This window comes from Pelophylax lessonae (genome assembly GCF_965119305.1).
Source record: "Pelophylax lessonae genome assembly, chromosome: 2".
NCBI lineage: Eukaryota > Metazoa > Chordata > Amphibia > Anura > Ranidae > Pelophylax > Pelophylax lessonae.
This window is the reverse complement of record NC_138769.1, coordinates 749,213,759-749,239,573: the sequence shown is the minus strand read 5'-3', so window position 1 is coordinate 749,239,573 and position 25,815 is coordinate 749,213,759. Positions and strand designations below refer to the sequence as shown.

The following is a 25,815-nucleotide window of genomic DNA, read 5'->3' as shown; positions in this document are numbered from 1 at the left end:
GCAGGAGGCGCCCGACCGCTCCAAACTTGAACCGGTTCACCAGGAACGACCAGCATTAGGATAAACAATGGCGGCCAGTTCCTGCTTGGCGCAGGTCCACATGTTTCGCAACGTAGGAGCAAACAATACGTCTTCTACTAAATACAGAACTCACCCCGACTACCTGAACTACGCTGGGAAAAGCCCTGCATGACAACCACATGGGGTCCCTCAAAACCGCAACTTTAATACGCGTTGAATCACGCAATGACGCGCGTTATGTGTGAACGCGTCCCGCAGGACATCATCAGCTTCACTACTACAGAGATGTGTCATGAAAATTCACTCTTACAGTTTTGAAAGCTTCCCAAAATTTCATTCCAACTCCAGGGGGGGTCTGTGCCAAAAACAACTCCGCAGATTCCTTCCCCACCGCCAGCACGGAGTGCAGTGTAAGCCTCATTCCGCGTTGGCGGACTCTGACCTTCTCTCTGCAGGAAGACAGGCAGTGTAAATAGAGCCCGGGGTGTGTCACCGACCTCTGTACTACAATCATGGCACTGATCAATATCACATGGAAGAGGGGAGCGCCAGCATTCCTCACACCTCCTCACAATGCACGCAACGCTCGGCTGAGGGAGAGCGCAACACACCGATACCCCCATCGCTGGGAACAACTACACACAACGCTTACTATAGGGATCACCAACCGTGACAGGTCATCGATGAATGGGAAAGATTAAAGTCAGCCCAACCACTACAACCTCATACAACAGAAAGTTAGAGAGGACCATTTTTAGTACTTCAGCTCTGCACTTCCACCAAGGGTGTAGGAACCCACACAAATCTGGGGGGGGACAGCATTTTTACTCGCCAGGTATATGCTTTTTCAGTAAACTGCGAGAGTGTGTGTGTGCGTGCAATACAATTAATTCATCGAATTTGTTTATTATATCCCACATAACCCACCTGGCATTAATAAAAATTAAACCCCAAATTAATCCCATGGCATTAATAAAAATTAGTGCTGGTGCTGCTGCTTGGCTTGCTGGCTGGGCTGGCATATGCTTGCTGCCAGTGCCTTGCGCTACCGCCGGAACCTCCTAACTGTCCGGTCCCGGTCCCCAACACACAGTGGACAGACTGCTAGGTAGTCAGTCAGTACTGTCCATGTGACGCCACTCCCGCATGCGCTTTAGGCCTGGCCGCCTAGGCTGGGTGCTTGGTGCGCGCCGCGCACTCTCCCTATGCTGGTGAGACGTCTTGCATGATGCCACTCCACTGTGCACGCCCCCCTCAACCCGCCTGCCAGCCTGTGTTTGTAGGACAGAACAGGACCCCCCAGGGCAAGACAGGACCCCCCAAAGACAGGAAAGGACCCCTCAGGATAAGACAGGACCCCCCAAAGGAACAGGACCCCCAAGGACAGGACAGGACCCCTCAAGGAACAGGAAAGGACCCCCAAGGACAGGACCCCCAATGATTGCAGAGTGCCAGCCACAGCATTGCCCCCAATGATTGCAGAGTGCCAGCCACAGCATTTTCCCCAATGATTGCAGAGTGCCAGCCACACATTGCCCTCAATGATTGCAGAGTGCCAGCCACAGCATTGCCCCCAATGATTGCAGAGTAACAGCCACAGCATTGCCCCCAATGATTGCAGAGTGCCAGCCACAGCATTTTCCCCAATGATTGCAGAGTGCCAGCCACACATTGCCCTCAATGATTGCAGAGTGCCAGCCACAGCATTGCCCCCAATGATTGCAGAGTAACAGCCACAGCATTGCCCCCAATGATTGCAGAGTGCCAGAACACAGCATTGCCCCCAATGATTGCAGAGTGCCAGCCACAGCATTGCCCCCAATGATTGCAGAGTGCCAGAACACAGCATTGCCCCCAATGATTGCAGAGTGCCAGCCACAACATTGCCCCCAATGATTGCAGAGTGCCAGCCGCACATTGCCCCCAATGATTGCAGAGTGCAAGCCACACATTGCCCCCAATGATTGCAGAGTGCCAGCCACACATTGCCCCCAATGTTTGCAGAGTGCCAGAACACAGCATTGCCCCCAATGATTGCAGAGTGTCAGCCACAGCATTGCCCCCAATGATTGCAGAGTGCCAGCCACAGCATTGCCCCCAATGATTGCAGAGTGTCAGCCACAGCATTGCCCCCAATGATTGCAGAGTGCCAGCCACAGCATTGCCCCCAATGATTGCAGAGTGCCAGCCACACAGCATTACCCCCAATGATTGCAGAGTGCCAGCCACACAGCATTGCCCCCAATGATTGCAGAGTGCCAGCCACACAGCATTGCCCCCAATGATTGCAGAGTGCCAGCCACACATTACTCTCAATGATTGCAGAGTGCCAGCGATCCCCCTCTCTCGCAGCTTCTCTTCAGTCCCCGGCTCCATGCGTCTCCGAGTCTTCAGTCCTCCCGCGGCGCCTCCTCCTCGTCCAATGGCACGGTGTTTGCCTTTCGGCCAATCAGGAAGCGGGAGGACCCGCTCCCTGATTGGCCGGGAGGAGGATCCGTGTGACAATAGCGAATTCTCATTCGCTATTGTCACAGAATGGGCGGGTCGGGGCGCACTGCTGCGGCTGCGCGGTCCGAGCGCGGGACATTCAATTGTACTGCACTCGGACGCGCCACTGCTAAACTGGGGGGGATTTCACCATACCCGTCCCCCCCGCATTATTTCCTGGGGGGGATGTGTCCCCCCCGTCCCTACGCCCATGACTTCCACCAACCTCACCCTACCTGACTACCCTTACACCCCCCTAATTGAAGAAAGTTCCCCCACTTCTATGAAGGTTTCATACTTCCACCAACCTCACCCACCTACTTGACAACCATCCCTCCCCACCATTACCACCACCAACTGGAGAACGTTTCCTCACTCCTATGAAGGTTTCATACATCCACCAACCATACCTCACCTACCTGACTACTCTTACACCCCCCCCCCCCCAATGAAGAAAGTACCGCCACTTCTATGAAGGTTTCGTACTTCCACCAACCTCACCCACCTACCTGAACACTCTTACCATCCCCCCACCACTACCCACTACCACCACCAACTGGAGAACATTTCCCTTACTTCTATGAAGGTTTCATACCTCACCTACCTGACTACTCTTACACCCCCCTCCCAATTGAAGAAAGTACCCCCCACTTCTATGAAGGTTTCCTACTTCCACCAACCTCACCCACCTACCTGACTACTCTTACCAACCCCCCCCCTACCATCACCACTACCAACTGGAGAACGTTTCCTCACTTCTTTGAAGGTTTCATACTTCCACCAACCATACCTCACCTACCTGACTACCCTTACACCCCCCCCCCAAAATTCAAGAAAGTACTCACACTTCTAAGAAGGTTTCGTACTTCCACCAACCTCACCCAACTACCTGAACACTCTTACCAACCCCCCCACCACCAACTGGAGAACGTTTCCTCACTTCTTTGAAGGTTTCATACTTCCACCAACCATACCTCACCTACCCGACTACTCTTACAACCCCCCCCCCATTCAAGAAAGTACCCCCACTTCTATGAAGGTTTCGTACTTCCACCAACCTCACCCAACTACCTGAACACTCTTACCAACCCCCCCACCACCAACTGGAGAACGTTTCCTCACTTCTTTGAAGGTTTCATACTTCCACCAACCATACCTCACCTACCCGACTACTCTTACAACCCCCCCCCCCATTCAAGAAAGTACCCCCACTTCTATGAAGGTTTCGTACTTCCACCAACCTCACCCAACTACCTGAACACTCTTACCAACCCCCCCACCACCAACTGGAGAACGTTTCCTCACTTCTATGAAGGTTTCATACATCCACCAACCATACCTCACCTACCTGACTACTCTTACACATCCCCCTCCAATTGAAGAAAGTTCCCCCACTTCTATGAAGGTTTCGTACTTCCACCATCCTCACCCAGCTACCTGACTACTCTTACCATCCCTCCCCACCACTACCACCAACTGGAGAAGGTTTCCTCACTCCTATAAAGGTTTCATACATCCACCAACCTCACCCCACCCTACCTGACTACCCTTACACCCCCCCCCCCACAATTGAAGAAAGTTCCCCTACTTCTATGAAGGTTTCTGTCAGGGATTCACTACCATGCCCAGGCGCACTGGCGCTGCTAACCGGCGTACGCCTATGCGCATACGCTGAGGCTACCTAGGGATAGTTCACGGCTATCTCGCGTTCTCGCGAACGCGCATGCGCACGCAATCCTCTTTGGTGCCAAGTGTCCTATTTAACCACTTAAGCCCCGGAGGATTTGGCTGCTAAAGGACCAGGGGTTTTTTTGCGATTTTTTACTGCGTGACTTTAACGGACAATTGCGCGGTCGTGCGACGCTGTACCTAAATGAATTTGACGTCCTTTTTTTCCCACAAACAGAGCTTTCTTTTGGTGGTATTTGATCACCTGTGCGATTTTTTGATCACGCGCTATAAACAAAAAAAGAGCGTAAATTTTGCAAAAATAACAATATTTTTCAAATTTTTTTATATGAAATTCCCCAAAAAAAAAAAGTAAAAATCAAAATTTTTTAACATTTTTCGGCCAATTTGTTTTATGCTACATATGTTTGGTAAAAAAAAATCGCAAAAAGCGTATTTTGATTGGTTTGCGCAAAAGTTATCGCGTTTACTAACAAAGGGAAAGATTTTTGTCATTTTTGGTGTTTTTTTTTTTTAACGCGTAATGGCGGCGATCTGCGATTTTTTTTTCGGTACTGCGACATTGCGGCGGACAGATCGGACCCTTGACTGACATTTTTGACACTTTTGGGGTTACCAGTGACATTACTGCAGTAATCAGTGCTATACATATGCACTGTTACTGCAAAAATGACACTGGCAGGGAAGGGGTTAACTTTATTGGACAGGGAGGGGTTAAGTGTGTCCTAGGGGCGTGCTTTCTACTGTGTAGGGACATTCCTATTGGTTTAAAAGCAAAGATCAACCGTTCTACATAGTAGAACGGTCAGATCTTTACTTTTACACAGGGAGAACTGACAGGCAGCTTGTTTACACAAGCTGCTCTGTCTTTCTCCCTTCACAGGAGTGATCGCAGTGTGACTGGCGGACATCGAGTCCGCCGGTCACACGCACTGACTTGCCTGTGAACGAGCCGCGGCGGGCGCGCGCCTCGGCGGGCACGCGCCCGCCCGCGATAGGCTCGCAAGTCAGTGACAGGCGAGTGACGTACCGATACGTCACTCTGCCTGGCCGGGGCTGACCGCCGCAGTATATAGTCGTGCGGCGGTCGGCAACCGGTTAAAAGCAAGTGATCACACTGAATATTTGCTTTGTGATCTTCAGCTCTCCTGTTCCCTGTATCTGATATTATCTGCTGTTCCTGATCATCTGACCCGGCTTGCCTTTTGACCTTATTTACCTGCTGCCCGCCCTGACCTCGGCTTGTCTCGACTATTCTTCTGCCTCATCCTGATCTGCTTCTCTGTTACCGGCTATTGGACCTGGACCTGCTCTTGGCTCGACCGGGGAACCCGGAGGACCGTGACCTGGTGTTAGCACGCAGCCAAGTCCATCCCCACCATCTGGGGGCCTGGTGAAAACTGGCTAGCACTTAGACTCCGCGCCTCTGGTGAACCTGCGTTCTGCCAGATATCCGGCCAGAATACCTGTCCTGGGATCGCTCATAGTTCCAGACTCCTCATCCCGTGAGATATTCCTCAACACGTCAGGCTCTGCCACGACAGCTTCATACTTCAACCAACCTCACCCACCTACCTGAACACTCTTACTATCTCTCCCAACCACTACCACCACCAACTGCAGAACATTTCCTCACTTCTGTGAAGGTTTCATACATCCACCAACCATACTTCCACCAACCTCACCCACCTACCTGACTACTCTTACCATCCCCCCACCACTACCACCCCAACTGGGGAACGTTTCCTCACTTCTATGAAGGTTTCATGCCTCCATCCACCATACCTCACCTACCTGACTGCTCTTACACCCCCCCCCCCCCAATTCAAGAAAGTTCCCCCACTTCTAAGAAGATTTTGTACTTCCACCAACACTCACCCACCTACCTGACTACTCTTACCAACCCCCCAACCACTACCACCACCAACTAGAGAATGTTTCCTCACTTCTATGAATGAAGGTTTCATACACCCACCAACCATACCTCACCTACCTGACTACCCTTACACCCCCCCCCCCCCAATTGAAGAAAGAAAGTTCCCCCACTTCTATGAAGGTTTCATACTTCCACCAACCTCACCCACCCACCTGACTACTCTAACCGTCCCTCACCACCACTACCACCACCAACTTGAGAATGTTTCCTCACTTCTATGAAGGTTTCATATTTACACAAGCCAGAACTCACCTACCTGACCACCCTTACACCTCCCCCCAACTGAAGAAAGTTCCCCCACTTCTATGAAGGTTTCGTACTTCCACCATCCTCACCCACCTACCTGACTGCGCTTACTATCCCTCCCCACCACTACCACACCAACTGGAAAACGTTTCCTCCCTTCTAGGAAGGTTTCATAGATCCACCAACCATACCTCACCTATCTGACTACTCTTACACAACCCCCCCTCCAATTGAAGAAAGTTCCCCCACTTCTATAAAGGTTTCATACTTCCACCAACCTCATCCACCTACCTGACTACTCTTTACCATCCCCCCACAACTACCACCACCAACTGGGGAACGTTTCCTCACTTCTATGAAGGTTTCATACTTCCACCAACCATACCTCACCTACCTGACTACCCTTATACCTCCCCTCCCCCCCCCCCAACTGAAGAAAGTTCCCTCACTTCTATGAAGGTTTCGTACTTCCACCATCCTCACCCACCTACCCGACTACCCTTACACCCCCTCCTAATTGAAGAAAGAAAGTTCCCCCATTTCAATGAAGGTTTCATACTTTCACCAACCTCACGCTCCTGCCCGATTGCTCTTACCATTCCCCCCCCCCCCCCCATCTATCAACTGGAGAGCATTTACTCACTTCTATGAAGGTTTCGTACTTCCAACAACCATACCTCACCTACCTGACCAACCGTAAAACCTACCCCCCCCCCCATTGAAGAAAGTTCCCCCACTTCTATGAAGGTTTCGTACTTCCACCAACCTCACCCACCTACCTGACTACTCCTACTATACCTCCCCACCACTACCACCACTAACTGGGGAATGTTCCCTCACTTCTATGAAGGCTTCATACATCACCTACCTGACTACTCTCACACCCCCTGGAATCTGGGAGGTTGTTAATACACGTCCTCCCAGATGAAGCCGACTGCGTGGTTGGCAACCAGCTACCTTGCATGCCTGGGACGTCGGGCATAAAGGAGTTGCCCGCTTGGTAAATGGCTGACAAAGCACAGGCGCCAGAATGCAATTTTTAGTCACCATGGCGACCTGGCACCTGGGGTTTGTCGAGCCCTGGGTTAAAATAATTGTTTTTCTGCGCTTTTACCTGAAAATTAGTGATTGGGCCTCCAATATATTGCTGCGTACCAATTCTGAGACCGATGCACACCACCCGAGATTATATGCCTGGTTTTGGTTCTCTGGATACTTAGTGAGAGGGGAAGGAAGACGTTTCCCAGAGGAGCTTCTAAACCACAGAGGACAGCGTGGTGAAGATAGTCATGTGATCAGAGGGACACGTGTCTGACCAATCACACACCCCGGGAGGAATGTGCTCTATACTCAACCAGGATCTACTGTATACATTACTCTGATTTATTTCCTGTCCTCCGGCTCTATATATAGCAGCAATCAGTCTCCATAGAGAAGCCCATCTCTGGGATTAGAATATAGATTCCTGGCTGAGGAAATGATGGGACCTCCGCCCTCGCTGGCTGCAGCCGCTGGGAGTGTACATCCACACAAATATAAACATGCGACGGGGGCACCTAGGTGCAAAAATGTTGATTGTGATATACATGTGATATACATGTTATATATCGCCCCGCACACACCGGAGTGAGAGCAATAATTCTAACACCTCCATAACACTAAACCAATTACCTACAGGGGGCTTTTATGGACAATTTAGGGTACTGAAGTGTGTTGCTATTCGACGGGCGCTAATTATAAGGTGACATGTTTGGTATCCATTTACTCATCTTTTATATTTTACCAAAAGAAATGGATAATTTATTGTGTTTGTGTGTCCTAAAATTAACTTTTTTTTTTTTTTTTTACTGAAAATTTTGACCTAGCCCTTAACAACTAACCCTCGCCTAGCTCTTAATCCCAACCCGTTACCTAGCCCTTAACCCTAACTCTCACCATAGCCCCAACCCTAGCCCTTAATCCTAACTCTCGCCCTAGCCCTTAGTCCCAACCCTTTACCTATCCCTTAATCCTAACTCTCACCCTAGCCCTTAGTCCCAACCCTTTACCTATCCCTTAATCCTAACTCTCACCCTAGCCCTTAGTCCCAACCCTTTACCTATCCCTTAATCCTAACTCTCACCCTAGCCCTTAGTCCCAACCCTTTACCTATCCCTTAATCCTAACTCTCACCCTAGCCCTTAGTCCCAACCCTTTACCTATCCCTTAATCCTAACTCTCACCCTAGCCCTTAGTCCCAACCCTTTACCTATCCCTTAATCCTAACTCTCACCCTAGCCCTTAGTCCCAACCCTTTACCTATCCCTTAATCCTAACTCTCACCCTAGCCCTTAGTCCCAACCCTTTACCTATCCCTTAATCCTAACTCTCACCCTAGCCCTTAGTCCCAACCCTTTACCTATCCCTTAATCCTAACTCTCACCCTAGCCCTTAGTCCCAACCCCTTACCTAGCCCTTAATCCTAACTCTCGCCCTAGCCCTTAGTCCCAACCCTTTACCTATCCCTTAACCCTAACTCTCACCATAGCCCCAACCCTAGCCCTTAATCCTAACTCTCACCCTAGCCCTTAGTCCCAAACCTTTACCTATACCTTAATCCTAACTCTCGCCCTAGCCCTTAGTCCCAACCCCTTACCTAGCCCTTAATCCTAACTCTCACCCTAGCCCCAACCCTCACCCTAGCCCTTAGTCCCAACCCTTTACCTATCCCTTAATCCTAACTCTCGCCCTAGCCCTTAGTCCCAACCCCTTACCTAGCCCTTAATCCTAACTCTCGCCCTAGCCCCAACCCTCACCCTAGCTCTTAACCCCTAACCCTCACCCTAGCCCTTAGTCCCAACCCCTTACCTAGCCCTTAACCCTAACTCTCGCCCTAGCCCCAACCCTTTACTTATCCCTTAATCCTAACCCTCACCTAGCCCTTAACCCTAACTCTAACCCTCACCCTAGCCCTTAACTCTCACCCCAACCTTTAGCCCCAAATCTCACCCTAGCTCTTAACCCTAACCCCCTAACTCTCACCCTAGCCCTTAACCCAAACTCTCACCCTAGCCCTTAACCCCAACTCTCACCCTAGCCCTTAACCCCAACTCTCACCCTAGCCCTTAACCCTAACTCTAACCCTTAACTCTCACCCTAGCCTTTAGCCCCAACTCTCACCCTAGCCCTTAACCCTAAATCTAACCCTAGCCTTTAGCCCCAACTCTCACCCTAGCCCTTAATCCTAACTCTTAACTCTCACCCTACCCTAGGCCTTAACCCAAACTCTCACCCTAGCCCTTAACTCTCACCCTAGCCCTTAACCCTAGCTCTAACCCTAACCTTTAGCCCCTTGCTGACTTTGGCATTGACTGTTGCACAATTGTCACATTGATAACATTAAGATGTGACTTTTGAGTTTACATTGGCAGTCTATGGCACTCGAGTTGCATGAAAGTCACATCAAAAAAGCACAGGAACCTTCAAGTCGCACAGATATGAGCGGCTTCCATTGCAATACATGAGCTAAGGATTATCACACAACTTTGTTTCTCTAAAGTGGCATCATACGTGGCAGCAGTGATGGTTTTCCCTGCCAGTCTGAGGGCGGATCGATCATGTGACCTCCTGAACGGCCTCCAGGCTCTGTGTACACAGAACTCATCTCGCTGTGTTTGTGGATTTGGCGCTGGGATTGCACAATCATTACTGGCGTCTCATGTGACTCTGCACACCCTTTCCATGCCGCAACACGCCGGGGCGGAGGAAGGTGCCAACACCTATCACTGCCTGCTATGGTGGAGACGGAGGACCTGTCAGGTGATACCAATCATACGGTCACATGACATTGGGGTTTTGGTTCCAGGCTGCCACCAAAGAGGGTTATTGATTAATATGCTGATCACTCTTCCTGGGAATAATCAATACTGACATCACCGCCTTTCCTCTTCATATTTCTCTCACTTTATGTCTGCGGTCACCGAGACAATGTCTCTTCCCTGTGCTGCACTTTATTCTACCCATCTAATTCTGTCCTAATTACAGGGGCGGGGCCAGGGACAGCAGGGCTGGATGATGCAGGGCGTCAGGAAAGGAGGCGGGGCTCTGACTGGCTGCAGCTTCTAATGCACATGGTAAGAAGTTCACAGTGTGCGGTGAAATCAGAGTAAGAAAGGGGCAGGAAAAGGATCTGCAATCACCGAGACAATGTCTCTTCCCTGTGCTGCACTTTATTATACCCATCTAATTCTGTCCTGATCAATTACAGGGGCGGGGCCAGGGACAGCTGGGCTGGACGATGCGGGATACCAGGAAATGAGGCGGGGCTCTTTTAGACTTGCTGCAGCTTCTAATGCATATTGTGGGAAGTTCACAGAGTGCGGTGAAATCAGATTAAGAAAGGGGTGGGGCCAGGGACAGCGGGGCAGGATGTCAGGAAAGGAGGTGGGATCTATCTGACTTTCTGCAGCTTCGAATGCATATTGTGAAGGCTCACAGTGTGCAGTGAAATTGGAAGAAAGGGGCGGGGCCAGGGACAGCCGTGCTGAAAGTCAGGAAAGGAGGCGGGGCTCTATCACACTTGCTGCAGCTTCTAATGGACATGGTGAGAAGCTCACAGTGTGCGGTGAAATCAGAGTCAGCGCTAGATGACTCCAGCCAGAAAATGAGGCTTCTGACCTCTAATGTATATTGTGAGAAGTTCACAGTGTGCGGTGAAATCTGAGTAATAAAGGGGTGGGCCCAGGGACCGCCATGCTGGAAGTCAGGAAAGGAGGCGGGATCTATCTTACTTGCTGCAGCTTCCGATGCATATTGTGAAGGCTCACAGTGTGGAGTAAAATAGGAAGAAAGGGGCGGGGCCAGCTGTGCTGGAAGTCAGGAAAGGAGGCGGGGCTCTATCAGACTTTCTGCAGCTTATAATGCATATTGTGAAGGCTCACAGTGTGCAGTGAAATTGGAAGAAAGGGGCGGGGCCAGGGACCGCCGTGCTGGAAGTCAGGAAAGGAGGCGGGATCTATCGGACTTGCTGCAGCTTCCAATGCATATTGTGGGAAGCTCACAGTGTGCAGTGAAATCAGAGTCACACAGGGGACAAGAGGCAGATTGAGGCTCCATTCATACTCATGCAATTTTGGACCCTGGAGTCGCACCCCAGGTCTTCCACTGAGCACCATTCATATCTGTGATTGGAGCTCCTGCACCACTTTGATCCCCCTTTCCTGTGATTTGAGGGTCGACCCCTGAAAAGTATCCCCCGCATTATAGATTAGTAACGCCCCCAAATTCCATCTGACAAAAATTGTCCGTCCAAAATCTGGTTTTTTTCAGCATTGTGCCGAAAGCAAAAAAAGATGGCGGTAATATTGCGGAAAACTCCTGCGATTTTCCCGTGCTCATGGTGCGTTCTTCATGGGTCATGTGACCTGAAAAATGCATCAAAAATCTAACGCGGGTGAATTTTTCAGGCGTTCTTGCTGCGTTCGTACGGCTAAAAATGTGTTTTTTTGGAATTTAAAAAAAAAAAAAAAGCTGATAATGGCGCTGAAAACGCACGCAATTTTCCTGTGTGTCATGTGACTCAAAAACTGAAAAAAAGTAACGGGTGCTTTCTTGCTGAGTTAACGCATTTCAACAGGGAGGTGTGTTTTTTTTTTTTTTTAACTGACCAAAAACGCAGCAAATGGGTTTTTTAACACCACAACGGAAGCGCAGCGCCCCAGTGTGAGGACATACAGAGAGCCCCTCCCCCTTCCTGCCCGGGCCAATGGTCAGCTTTCAGCGCTCTCACACTTTGAATGACAATTACGCGGTCATACAACGCTGTACCCAAATGACATTTTTATCATTTGTTTCACACAAATAAAGCTTTCTTTTGGGGGCATTTAATCACCGCTTGGGGGGGGGGGGGGAGGGGTAATTACTTGCCAAAGAAACTAAAAAAGACCAAAAACTTGAAAAAATAAAAACAGTTTTCATATTTTGTTATACAATTTTTCAAACAGGAAATTCACCTTCACTAATGAGAACTAATGAGGCGGCACTGATAGGCAGCATTAATAGGGTGGCGCTGCACTGATAGGTGTCACTGATGAGTGGCACTGATAGACACTGGCAGGTGGCACTGATAGGCAGCACTGATTGGCACTGATAAACACTGGTAGGAGGCACTGATAGGTGACACTAACGATGAGGCACTGTTTGGCACTGGTGGGAATGGATTAGCAGTACTGATGGGCACCAATAGGCAGCACTGATAAGACTGCACTGATGAGTGGCACTGATAGGCAGCACTAATAATTTGGCACTGATAGGCAGCACTGATTGGCACAGGTGGGAACGGATTAGCAGTACTGATGGGCACTGATAGGCTGCACTAATTGGCACTGATTGGCAGTACTGATGGGAACTTATTAGCAGTACTGATAGGCACTATTAGGGCAGCACTGATGGACACTGGTATGTGACACTGATGAGGCACTGATTGGCAGCACTGATGGGTTGCACTGGGGGGAACTGATTAGCAGTACTGACTGGCGTGATAGTTGGCACTGATGGGAACTGATTACCAGTACTGATGGGCACAGATAGGGCAGCACTGATGAGTGGCACTGATTGGCAGCACTGATGGGAACTGATTAGCAGTACTGATGGGCACAGATAGGGCAGCACTGATGAGTGGCACTGACAGGTGGCACAGATAGGGCAGCACTGATGAGTGGCACTGACAGGTGGCACAGATAGGGCAGCACTGATGGGACTGATTAGCAGTACTGATGGGCACAGATAGGGCAGCACTGATGGGAACTGATCAGCAGTACTGATGGGCACCGGTATGTGGCATTGGTGGGCACTGGTGGGGACAGTGTGGGACCGATGTCCGCCTTCTGTTTACATCACATGATCAGTTGTCATTGGCTGACAGCTGATCACATGATAAAGGGCCAGGATCGCCTCATGGGGGCGCACGGGAGGCGAGAATGGGGGGGGGGGCATCCAGATACGACCTCCCGGTATTTTAGGTCCACCCTGTAGCACGGGTGTGAAGTGGTTAAAGGGATGCATTTTTCTTGAGTTTCCTGAATTTTCAGGAAACAATGATTTACATTTATTTCCTTCGAACCGATTCAAAAGGAGCCGATAATGGCCGACATATTCATTTAAATTCATGTTATTAATTCAAAAGTTGAATAGAATATATCGATTTTTTTTTTTTTTTTTTTTAAAAAAACGTAAAATTTCAGTTTCGGCCGAGTGCATCCTGAATTTTCGGTTTGGGTACCAGGATTTTCATTTCGTTACACAACTAATAGACATGCGACTTGTGTGCGACTTTGTAGAGAGCGATCACATCGGCCAAAGTCACATCAGAATTGCACTGTGAAGTCGCAATGGAAATCCTGCGATTTTGAAGTGTGGATTCACTCTTATGGAAGGAGAACTGACAGACAAGCAGACATTCTGCAGTACACTTCATCACACAGATTGTCAGCTCCTGAGCCAAACTGAGCCTCATAAACCCACAGCCAAACACCATACAATGTCAGTGTGCTCAGTGCACAGGAAGAGTTAACATCGTACCCAGAGGACAGAGCGCGCTGCTAGGCGCTGAGCCTCGCACACACAGCTCCAGGGCAGCACAGCGCACAGGGAACACCCAACAGGGAAAACCAGAGCCACACCAAGGAAGGAAGATGCAGGAGAAATGAGATTACATAGTATATTCCACCAACACTGATATCCCGGATCCCAGACACCACAAACATCAATCACTGATATCCCCGATACCGGAGCCTAGACACAATCCTCAATCACTGATATCCCCAATCCCGGATCCCAGACACCATCCTCAATCACTGATATCCCCGATCCCGGAGCCTAGACACAATCCTCAATCACTGATATCCCCAATCCCGGATCCCAGACACCATCCTCAATCACTGATATCCCCGATCCCGGAGCCTAGACACAATCCTCAATCACTGATATCCCCAATCCCGGAACCTAGACACAATCCCCAATCACTGATATCCCCAATCCCGGATCCCAGACACCATCCTCAATCACTGATATCCCCGATCCCGGAGCCTAGACACAACCCTCAATCACTGATATCCCCAATCCCGGAACCTAGACACAATCCTCAATCACTGATATCCCCGATCCCGGAGCCTAGACACAACCCTCAATCACTGATATCCCCGATCCCGGAACCTAGACACAATCATCAATCACTGATATCCCTGATCCCGGAGCCTAGACACAACCCTCAATCACTGATATCCCCAATCCCGGATCCCAGACACCATCATCAATCACTGATATCCCCGATCCCGGAGCCTAGACACAATCATCAATCACTGATATCCCCAATCCCGGATCCCAGACACCATCCTCAATCACTGATATCCCCGATACCGGAGCCTAGACACAACCCTCAATCACTGATATCCCCGATCCCGGAGCCTAGACACAACCCTCAATCACTGATATCCCTGATCCCGGAACCTAGACACAATCATCAATCACTGATATCCCTGATCCCGGAGCCTAGACACAACCCTCAATCACTGATATCCCCAATCCCGGATCCCAGACACCATCATCAATCACTGATATCCCCGATCCCGGAGCCTAGACACAATCCCCAATCACTGATATCCCCAATCCCGGATCCCAGACACCATCCTCAATCACTGATATCCCCGATACCGGAGCCTAGACACAACCCTCAATCACTGATATCCCCGATCCCGGAGCCTAGACACAATCATCAATCACTGATATCCCTGATCCCGGAGCCTAGACACAATCCCCAATCACTGATATCCCCAATCCCGGATCCCAGACACCATCCTCAATCACTGATATCCCCGATCCTGGATCCCAGACACAATCCTCAATCACTGATATCCCTGATCCCGGAGCCTAGACACAATCCCCAATCACTGATATCCCCAATCCCGGATCCCAGACACCATCCTCAATCACTGATATCCCCGATACCGGAGCCTAGACACAACCCTCAATCACTGATATCCCCGATCCCGGAGCCTAGACACAACCCTCAATCACTGATATCCCCGATCCCGGAACCTAGACACAATCATCAATCACTGATATCCCTGATCCCGGAGCCTAGACACAACCCTCAATCACTGATATCCCCAATCCCGGATCCCAGACACCATCCTCAATCACTGATATCCCCGATACCGGAGCCTAGACACAACCCTCAATCACTGATATCCCCGATCCCAGAACCTAGACACAATCCTCAATCACTGATATCCCCGATCCTGGAGCCTAGACACAATCCTCAATCACTGATATCCCCGATACCGGAGCCTAGACACAATCCTCAATCACTGATATCCCAGATCCCGGAGCCTAGACACAACCCTCAATCACTGATATCCTCGATCCCGGAGCCTAGACACAACCCTCAATCACTAATATCCCCGATCCCGGAACCTAGACACAATCCCCAATCACTGATATCCCCAATCCCGGATCCCAGACACCATCCTCAATCACTGATATCCCCGATACCGGAGCCTAGACACAACCCTCAATCACTGATATCCCCGATCCCGGAGCCTAGACACAATCATCAATCACTGATATCCCCGATCCCGGAGCCTAGACACAACCCTCAATCACTGATATCCCCGATCCCGGAGCCTAGACACAATCATCAATCACTGATATCCCTGATCCCGGAGCCTAGACACAATCCCCAATCACTGATATCCCCAATCCCGGATCCCAGACACCATCCTCAATCACTGATATCCCCGATACCGGAGCCTAGACACAACCCTCAATCACTGATATCCCCGATCCCGGAGCCTAGACACAACCCTCAATCACTGATATCCCCGATCCCGGAACCTAGACACAATCATCAATCACTGATATCCCCGATCCCGGAGCCTAGACACAACCCTCAATCACTGATATCCCCAATCCCGGATCCCAGACACCATCCTCAATCACTGATATCCCCGATACCGGAGCCTAGACACAACCCTCAATCACTGATATCCCCGATCCCAGAACCTAGACACAATCCTCAATCACTGATATCCCCGATCCTGGAGCCTAGACACAATCCTCAATCACTGATATCCCAGATCCCGGAGCCTAGACACAACCCTCAATCACTGATATCCTCGATCCCGGAGCCTAGACACAACCCTCAATCACTAAAATCCCTGATCCCGGAGCATAGACACAACCCTCAATCACTGAAATCCCCGATCCCGGAGCCTAGACACAATTCTCAATCACTGATATCCCCGATACCGGAGCCTAGACACAACCCTCAATCACTGATATCCCCGATCCCGGAGCCTAGACACAACCCTCAATCACCGATATCCCCGATCCCGGAGCCTAGACACAATCATCAATCACTGATATCCCTGATCCCGGAGCCTAGACACAACCCTCAATCACTGATATCCCAGATCCCGGAGCCTAGACACAATCCTCAATCACTGATATCCCTGATCTCAGAAACCACAATCATCAATCACTGATATTCCATATCCCGGAACCTAGACACAATCATCAATCACTGATATCCCCGATCCCGGAGCCTAGACACAACCCTCAATCACTAATATCCCGGAGCCTAGACACAATCATCAATCACTGATATCCCTGATCCCGGGAACCTAGACACAATCATCAATCACTGATATCCCTGATCCCGGAGCCTAGACACAATCCTCAATCACTGATATCCCCGATACCGGAGCCTAGACACAACCCTCAATCACTGATATCCCTGATCCCGGAGCCTAGACACAACCCTCAATCACTGATATCCCCGATCCTGGAGCCTAGACACAATCCTCAATCACAGATATCCCTGATCTCAGAAACCACAATCATCAATCACTGATATTCCATATCCCGGAGCCTAGACACAATCATCAATCACTGATATACCTGATCCTGGAGATTAGACACAACCCTCAATCACTGATATCCCGATCCCGGAACCTAGACACAATCCTCAATCACTGATATCCCAGATCCCGGAGCCTAGACACAATCCTCAATCACTGATATCCCCGATCCCGGAGCCTAGACACAATCATCAATCACTGATATCCCTGATCCCGGAGCCTAGACACAATCCTCAATCACTGATATCCCCGATCCCGGAACCTAGACACAATCCTCAATCACTGATATCCCTGATCCCGGAGCCTAGACACAATCCTCAATCACTGATATCCCAGATCCCGGAGCCTAGACACAATCCTCAATCACTGATATCCCGGATCTCAGACACAATCCTCAATCACTGATATCCCAGATCCCGGAGCCTAGACACAATCCTCAATCACTGATATCCCGGATCTCAGACACAATCCTCAATCACTGATATCCCAGATCCCGGAGCCTAGACACAATCCTCAATCACTGAAATACCCGATCCCGGAACCTAGACACAATCCTCAATCACTGAAATACCCGATCCCGGAACCTAGACACAATCCTCAATCACTGAAATACCCGATCCCGGAACCTAGACACAATCCTCAATCACGGATATTCCCACACCTGCAGCCAAGACACAATCCTCAATCACTGATATCCCGGATCCCGGAGCCTAGACCCAATCCTCAATCACTGACATCCCGGATCCCATGGAGAGGAGTATAGTTCTGCCTTCACTAGAAGCTCAATGACTTCCAAGCTAATTACATTGTACAATTAATTCCACCAGATCAATGGGGCTCTGTGACGGCGTGCGTTTTCCGTTGATGGCGTGCGGGGTAATCAATTAATCTTTTTTTTTTTCAATAGTTTAACCACCTCCAGTCCAGGACATTTCTGGCACCTTTCGTTCACATGTAACAATCAGTATTTTTTTGCTAGAAAATTAGTTAGAACCCAAACATTATACCTTTTATTTATAGCAGAGGCCCTGGAGAATAAATTGGTGGTTTTTGCAATTCTTTTATGTCACACGGTATTTACGCAGCGGTTTTCTTCAAAACGCAACATTTTTGAATTTTAATGCAAAAAAAAAAAAACACTATACATAACCCAATTTTTTGGCAATATATAAAAGATGGAAGTTACGCCGAGTAAATAGATACCAAACACGTCACACTTTAAAAGTGCGCACGCCTGCGAAACAGCGACAAACAATTTTACATCCTTAGGTGACGCTTTAAAAGCCCTTTACAGGTTACAGAGTTTGCTTGTGACTACAGGAAGGTGGCGGATCCCAGTCAGGGCCTGTCACCCATAGCTGGAGGGGGGCCATAGAGGTCACCTTGAGCCATACAACCTGTAATGTGGGGGGGGGTCTCCAAATTATGGCCCATGGGCCACATCTGGCCCGCAGCGAGGGTCAGTAATGCATCTTTAATGTGCACAGAAAGAGGACTAAAGTCAACAGAGGCTGCCTGTGGTCTCAACTTCGACCCAACCAACCTCCACCCAGACTCTTTAAGAGGGGACCCTGATGAAGAAGGGACCTGCCTGAGAGGACGATGGAAGACTTTAATTTAAGGGAGGACTCTGATATAAAGGGGACTGTGTGTTGGGTTTGTAAAGTTATGATGACATGCTCTGGGTCCACCCAACACCAACTGCTGTGTGTTTCTGCTCCTGAAGCCTTTGATTAAATGCTCCAGGTCCACCCACCACCAACCGCTGCTCCTGCAGCCCCTGATGATGTGCTATGGGTCCACCCAACACCAACTGCTGTGTTCCTGAAGCCCCTGATGACGTGCTCCAGGTCCACCCACCACCAACCGCTGTGTGTCCCTGCTCCTACAGCCCCTGATGACGTGCTCCAGGTCCACCCATCTCCAACCGCTGCTCCTGCAGCCCCTGATGACATGCTTTGGGTCCTCCCAACAGCAACTGCTGTGTGTTCCTGCTCCTGAAGCCCCTGATGATATGCTCCAGGTCCACCCAACACCAACCGCTGTGTCCCTGTTCCTGCAACCACTTATGACATGCTCCAGGTCCACCCAACCCCAGCCACTCTGTTTGTCCTTGCTCCTGCAACCCCTGATGACGTGCTCTAGGTCCACCCAACACCAACCGCTGCGTGTTCCTGCTCCTACAGCCCCTGATGACGTGCTCCAGGTCCACCCAACACCAACAGCTTTGTGTTCCTGCTCCTACAGCCCCTGATGACGTGCTCCAGGTCCACCCACCACCAACCGCTGCTCCTGCAGCCTCTGATGACGTGCTCTGGGTCCAACCAACACCAACCGCTGTGTGTCCCTGCTCCTGCAGCCTCTGATGACGTGTTCCAGGTCCATCAAACACCAACCACTGTGTTGTCCCTGCTCCTACAGCCCCCGATGACATGCTCTGGGTGCACCCAACACCAACCGCTGTGTGTCCCTGCAGCCTCTGATGACATGCTCCAGGTCCACCAACCACTTGTCCCTGTTCCTGCAGCCCCTGATGACATGCTCCAGGTCCACCAACCACCTACCGCTTGTCCCTGCTCCTGCAGCCCCTGATGACATGCTCCAGGTCCACCAACCACCTACCGCTTGTCCCTGCTCCTGCAGCCCCTGATGACGTGCTCCAGGTCCACCCACCACCTACCGCTTGTCCCTGCTCCTGCAGCCCCTGATGACGTGCTCCAGGTCCACCCACCACCTACCGCTTGTCCCTGCTTCTGCAGCCTCTTGTGATATATAATGAGAATATTTGGCAACAAAAAAAAAAGAAAACCCAAATAGATAAAATAAAATAGGTTTTTACTTTACTGGGGAGGGAGTGCAGGGAGGTAAAGTCATTTAAAAGGAGAGGTTCACACCAGAAAGCGTTTAAGCGAAGGCAGGATTTGTATGACAATTTTTATTTTTGCGGGGGGGGACCAAAGCTCCTCTTTAACATCACCCCAGAAGCGGATCGCAAAGGCAGCCAATTTATTGTGCGATTTCAACTCATTGCCAAGAAATTCAGGTGTGAACTGGTCCTATATGGAACAAATACATCAATGCACAGTTCAGACGGCGGACTGTCCTCGCCTCAGGCTACAGACGGGGGAAAATGAGCGCAAAATCAGCCCTTTAATACCCAGACGGGACGTCACTGCAGAGCTCCTCCCTCTTTCTGCTCATCAATGGGCTCTTTAAGGAAGAATTCTGCACCATCGAAGTGTGAAACGATCGCATGGAGTCACCGTGTTATGGGGTGTGTGTGGGGGTCGCACATCCTCCATCAGCAGGATGGGACTCAGCCAATAAGGAGCCCCTCTTCTTTCTCTAATTCTGTGATGTCATGAAGGATTGGAAACTTTTATTACATGTGATCTTTCCATGGACTGGAGGGGCTGGGACATCAACACACAGTTTGTGGGGGAGTCTGCGCTCCACAAGGAGGTAAGTTCAGCTTTCCACACTGAACAAACCCCAAAAATCCTGGCTGCCCCTGCAGACCACAATATGCATCCAATATAAGGCTTGCAATGGCGTGCACTCATTGGTCAGCACCACTATTGACCAATGGGAAGAGATCCTTTCTGGGACAGCCTATCAGAAGCAGCAGCCTCAGATGCGCTTCTCATTGGTTGACAAGGTCTGACCAATGCCCCCCTAACATTATAATGGATACTCACTCTGGGGCCCACTACACCATGGCTGCCCCCAAAGGGGTGGTTGGGATATTTGACAATAGTATATATTTTTTGTAAAAAGATGAATTTATCCTTCAATGAGGAAATACCCCCCTCCCCTCCATCCCGACCCCCCCCCCCCCTCCATCCCCCCCATCCCGACCCTGCTTACCTTTTGAGCTCAAAAGATATCATCGTACGCCCAGCAAGTCCTGCGTCGATCTGCTGTCATACTGTGTTTCGCGTCGGACGTCATCGGGGGCTGGCTGTGTCTTCCCAGTTCAGGCAGCGGCCCCCCTTCCCCCCCGATAACGTGCTCTTCCAGTCGCTGTACCGAAGACAACGCCCTCTAGGACCGGTGAGGTGAATATCCAATGAGGCTGCAGACATCTCAACCTAGGCAAGACAGGAAGCCGGGGGTGGGCCGGAGCTGGGGAAAAAAAAAAGGAGGGATTTACATTAAAGTAAAACAGCGCTTATCACTGGCAATCACAGCGCACCCTCCAATCACAGAGCGCTCTGCAATCACAACGTGCCCTCCAATCACAACGTGCCCTCTGCAATCACAACGTGCCCTCCAATCACAACGTGCCCTCCAATCACAACGTGCCCTCCAATCACAACGTGCCCTCCAATCACAACGTGCCCTCCAATCACAACGTGCCCTCCAATCACAGAGCGCCCTCCAATCACAGAGCGCCCTCCAATCACAGAGCGCCCTCCAATCACAGCACTCCCTCCAATCACAGCACTCCCTCCAATCACAGAGCGCCCTCCAATCACAGCACTCCCTCCAATCACAGAGTGCCCTCCAATCACAGCACTCCCTCCAATCACAGCTCATCTGTCAGGGAAATGACGGTGAGAGAGGCAGCACTGCCAATAGTGCTGATGGACGTTGGCGGAGCATCCGCACAGCCCTGGTGTAAGAATAGCGTATCGGCGTTGATGAGGGCGCGAATTGGCGATCGCAATGCGTGACAGATGGAACCTTTTGCTGGCCTATAAAAGATGGCTGTGGGGCGCCTCTCATTGCTGGATTATAGTCAGCTCCCCGTGTTCCCGTGCCTCCCGTATTCTGCTATTGGATTCCCTGTTGTCACTCAGCTTGCTCCTGACTCTGATTGATCTTCTCCTGGCTTGACCCTTGGCTTCCTCCACCGACTTGGCTTCTCCTTATCTCCTGTGTATGACCCCGGCTTCCCCCATTGACCTTGCTACCTTCTCCTGCCTGAAGACCTCGGCCTGTTCCTCCTACCCAGCCTGCCTTCTCCTGCCTGAAGACCTCGGCCTGTTCCTCCTACCCAGCCTGCCTTCTCCTGCCTGAAGACCTCGGCCTGTTCCTCCTACCCAGCCTGCCTTCTCCTGCCTGAAGACCTCGGCCTGTTCCTCCTACCCAGCCTGCCTTCTCCTGCCTGAAGACCTCGGCCTGTTCCTCCTACCCAGCCTGCCTTCTCCTGCCTGAAGACCTCGGCCTGTTCCTCCTACCCAGCCTGCCTTCTCCTGCCTGAAGACCTCGGCCTGTTCCTCCTACCCAGCCTGCCTTCTGCTTATCTCCTGTGTATGACCCCGGCTTCCACCATTGACCTCTCTACCTTCTCCTGCCTGAAGACCTCGGCCTGTTCCTCCTACCCAGCCTGCCTTCTCCTGCCTGAAGACCTTGGCCTGTTCCTCCTACCCAGCCTGCCTTCTGCTTATCTCCTGTGTATGACCCCGGCTTCCACCATTGACCTCTCTACCTTCTCCTGCCTGAAGACCTCGGCCTGTTCCTCCTACCCAGCCTGCCTTCTCCTGCCTGAAGACCTTGGCCTGTTCCTCCTACCCAGCCTGCCTTCTGCTTATCTCCTGTGTATGACCCCGGCTTCCACCATTGACCTCTCTACCTTCTCCTGCCTGAAGACCTCGGCCTGTTCCTCCAACCCAGCCTGCCTTCTCCTGCCTGAAGACCTCAGCCTGTTCCTCCTACCCCCCAGCCTGCCTTCTCCTGCCTGAAGACCTTGGCCTGTTCCTCCAACCCAGCCTACCTTCTCCTGCCTGAAGACCTCGGCCTGTTCCTCCTACCCCCCAGCCTGCCTTCTCCTGCCTGAAGACCTTGGCCTGTTCCTCCAACCCAGCCTACCTTCTCCTGCCTGAAGACCTCAGCCTGTTCCTCCTACCCCCCAGCCTGCCTTCTCCTGCCTGAAGACCTTGGCCTGTTCCTCCAACCCAGCCTGCCTTCTCCTGCCTGAAGACCTCGGCCTGTTCCTCCAACCCAGCCTGCCTTCTGCTCATCAACTGTGTATGACCCCGGCTTCCACTATTCATCTCCCTACCTTCTCCTGCCTGAAGACCTCGGCCTGTTCCTCCAACCCAGCCTGCCTTCTCCTGCCTGAAGACCTCGGCCTGTTCCTCCTACCCAGCCTGCCTTCAAGTTCACCCCTGACCTGGCTCTGCTGCTCTCAGTGTTTGACCCCCCCACCTGGACTTACCTCTGCACTAGGTTGCCTGGCTTCTTCTGACTTTCTGGGGACGTTTTGCCCCGCTGTGCTTCCAGCTACCCAGCAAACTCCTGAAGTTCCTCAGCTCTTCTCCCCTCCATCCCCCTGGTAAGCCGTGCTCCTTACTTCCCATGTGAGGGTGATATTTATCTCAGGAAATATATGAGGACGGCTCCACACAGTCAGACTCCTAGCAGATACTGATATCCCCTCCCCCACCTGTCTTCTACTCATCGATGAATATTCTGATATACTCACCGGTTATCTACAATGGGTTCTTTGTTTACACTTCTGATAATGTGTGTTGTATCTCAATGTCAGAGACGGACAGTCTGTCACTGGTGGTCTCTTCCTATTGGCTGTGTATTGAGATGGAATGTGGATTCTGCCATTCCCATTGTTAAATGTTAATGACCTCACATATTGTTTTTGTCCAGATGGCTGGATAATTAGTTCAGGTAAATTCTATTTCTGTATATAATGTCATCTGCATATGATAATGTAATCAGGTAACCCCTGACCTGTGTGTTGTAATAGGATTAGGAGGGGGGGAGGTCCATGCTGTATATAAATTATGTGTGACTGTTCAATAAAGGAGAAGAAGATTCCAGAACTTGTAGAAGCGAAGTTCTTGGCTAGCTTTGTATGGGGGAGGGGGAGAATATCTGATATTTATGTTCATAACTGAGGAAAGCCCACAAACACAATGTGGGTCATGGTTCTGTTAAAGGGGTGTATACAGAGGGGGAGGGGTGGAGGTGTATACAGAGGGGGAGGGGTGGAGGTGTATACAGAGGGGGAGGGGTGGAGGTGTATACAGAGGGGGAGGGGTGGAGGTGTATACAGAGGGGGAGGGGTGGAGGTGTATACAGAGGGGGAGGGGTAGAGGTGTATACAGTGGGGGGGGGGAAGGGTAGAGGTGTATACAGTGGGGGGGGGGAAGGGTGGAGGTGTATATAGAGGGGGAGGGGTGGAGGTGTATACAGGGGGGGGGGGAAGTACAATGGGGTGTATACAGTGGGGGGGAGGGGTAGAGGTGTATACAGGGGGGGAGGGGTGGAGGTGTATACAGAGGGGGAGGGGTGGAGGTGTATACAGAGGGGGAGGGGTGGAGGTGTATACAGAGGGGGAGGGGTGGAGGTGTATACAGAGGGGGAGGGGTAGAGGTGTATACAGTGGGGGGGGGGAAGGGTAGAGGTGTATACAGTGGGGGGGGGGAAGGGTGGAGGTGTATATAGAGGGGGAGGGGTGGAGGTGTATACAGGGGGGGGGGGAAGTACAATGGGGTGTATACAGTGGGGGGGAGGGGTAGAGGTGTATACAGGGGGGGGGAGGGGTGAAGGTGTATACAGTGGGGGGGAGGGGTAGAGGTGTATACAGTGGGGGGGAGGGTGGAGGTGTATACAGTGGGGGGGAGGGTGGAGGTGTATATAGAGGGGGAGGGGTGGAGGTGTATACAGGGGGGGGGGAAGTACAATGGGGTGTATACAGTGGGGGGGAGGGGTAGAGGTGTATACAGAGGGGGGAAGGGTAGAGGTGTATACAGAGGGGGGGAAGGGTAGAGGTGTATACAGAGGGGGGGAAGGGTGGAGGTGTATATAGAGGGGTGGAGGTGTATACAGAGGGGGGAGGGGTGGAGGTGTATACAGAGGGGGGAGGGGTAGAGGTGTATACAGAGGGGGGAGGAGTAGAGGTGTATACAGTGGGGGGGGGGAGGGGTAGAGGTGTATACAGAGGGGGGAGGTGTATACAGAGGGGGGGTATACAGAGGGGGGAGGGGGGGAGGTGTATACAGAGAGGGAGGGGTAGAGGTGTATACAGGGGGGGGAGGGGACAGTGCCTCCTCTCGGGGGGGTACAGGTATGAGATGGTCAGTGTATGACGGTAGCAGTGGAGGGGGAGGGGTACCATGGGGTATATACAGAGGGGGAGGGGTATACAGTGGGGGTGGTAGTGAGGGGGGATATATTGGGGCTCAGTATATACGGTCCCCCCTCCCCCAGTCTCTCACCTGTCTCCTCGGCACCCAGCCGCCATGTTTCTCCGCCGTGTTGCTGCACCTCCTAGGCTCCGCCCCCTCCGCATGGCATGCCGGGAGATGTAGTCTGTGTGCGCACATGGTGTGGAGGAGAATGGCTCTGGGGCGACATCTGGAGGAGAGAGAGAGGAACTGCAGCCTGACTCCATCCATGGGAGAATTCTCCATTCATTGTCCCCCCTCCCCCTCACACAGTCCTTATAATGTCCCTGGAGATGTCCTTCAATCACCCATCATTGTATCTTTATTTCTAATAATGTCCTGATATATATATATATAGAGAATATCTCCAGAAATGTCCCTGGAAACATAAAAAATGTCCTTGAAAATA

The 25,815-nt window shown here is 51.1% G+C and overlaps 1 protein-coding gene across 1 annotated transcript in view; it reads right to left on the bottom strand.

The window, feature by feature from the left end:
• The window catches only part of FHIP1B (FHF complex subunit HOOK interacting protein 1B), a 132,938-nt gene extending 107,423 nt beyond the window's left edge, over positions 1–25,515 (bottom strand). The window contains exon 1 of the mRNA XM_082245116.1: positions 25,458–25,515. The gene's annotated coding sequence lies outside the window, so the exon portion shown is untranslated. The remainder of the gene's footprint in view (positions 1–25,457) is intronic.
• Between the last annotated feature and the right edge of the window lie 300 nt (positions 25,516–25,815).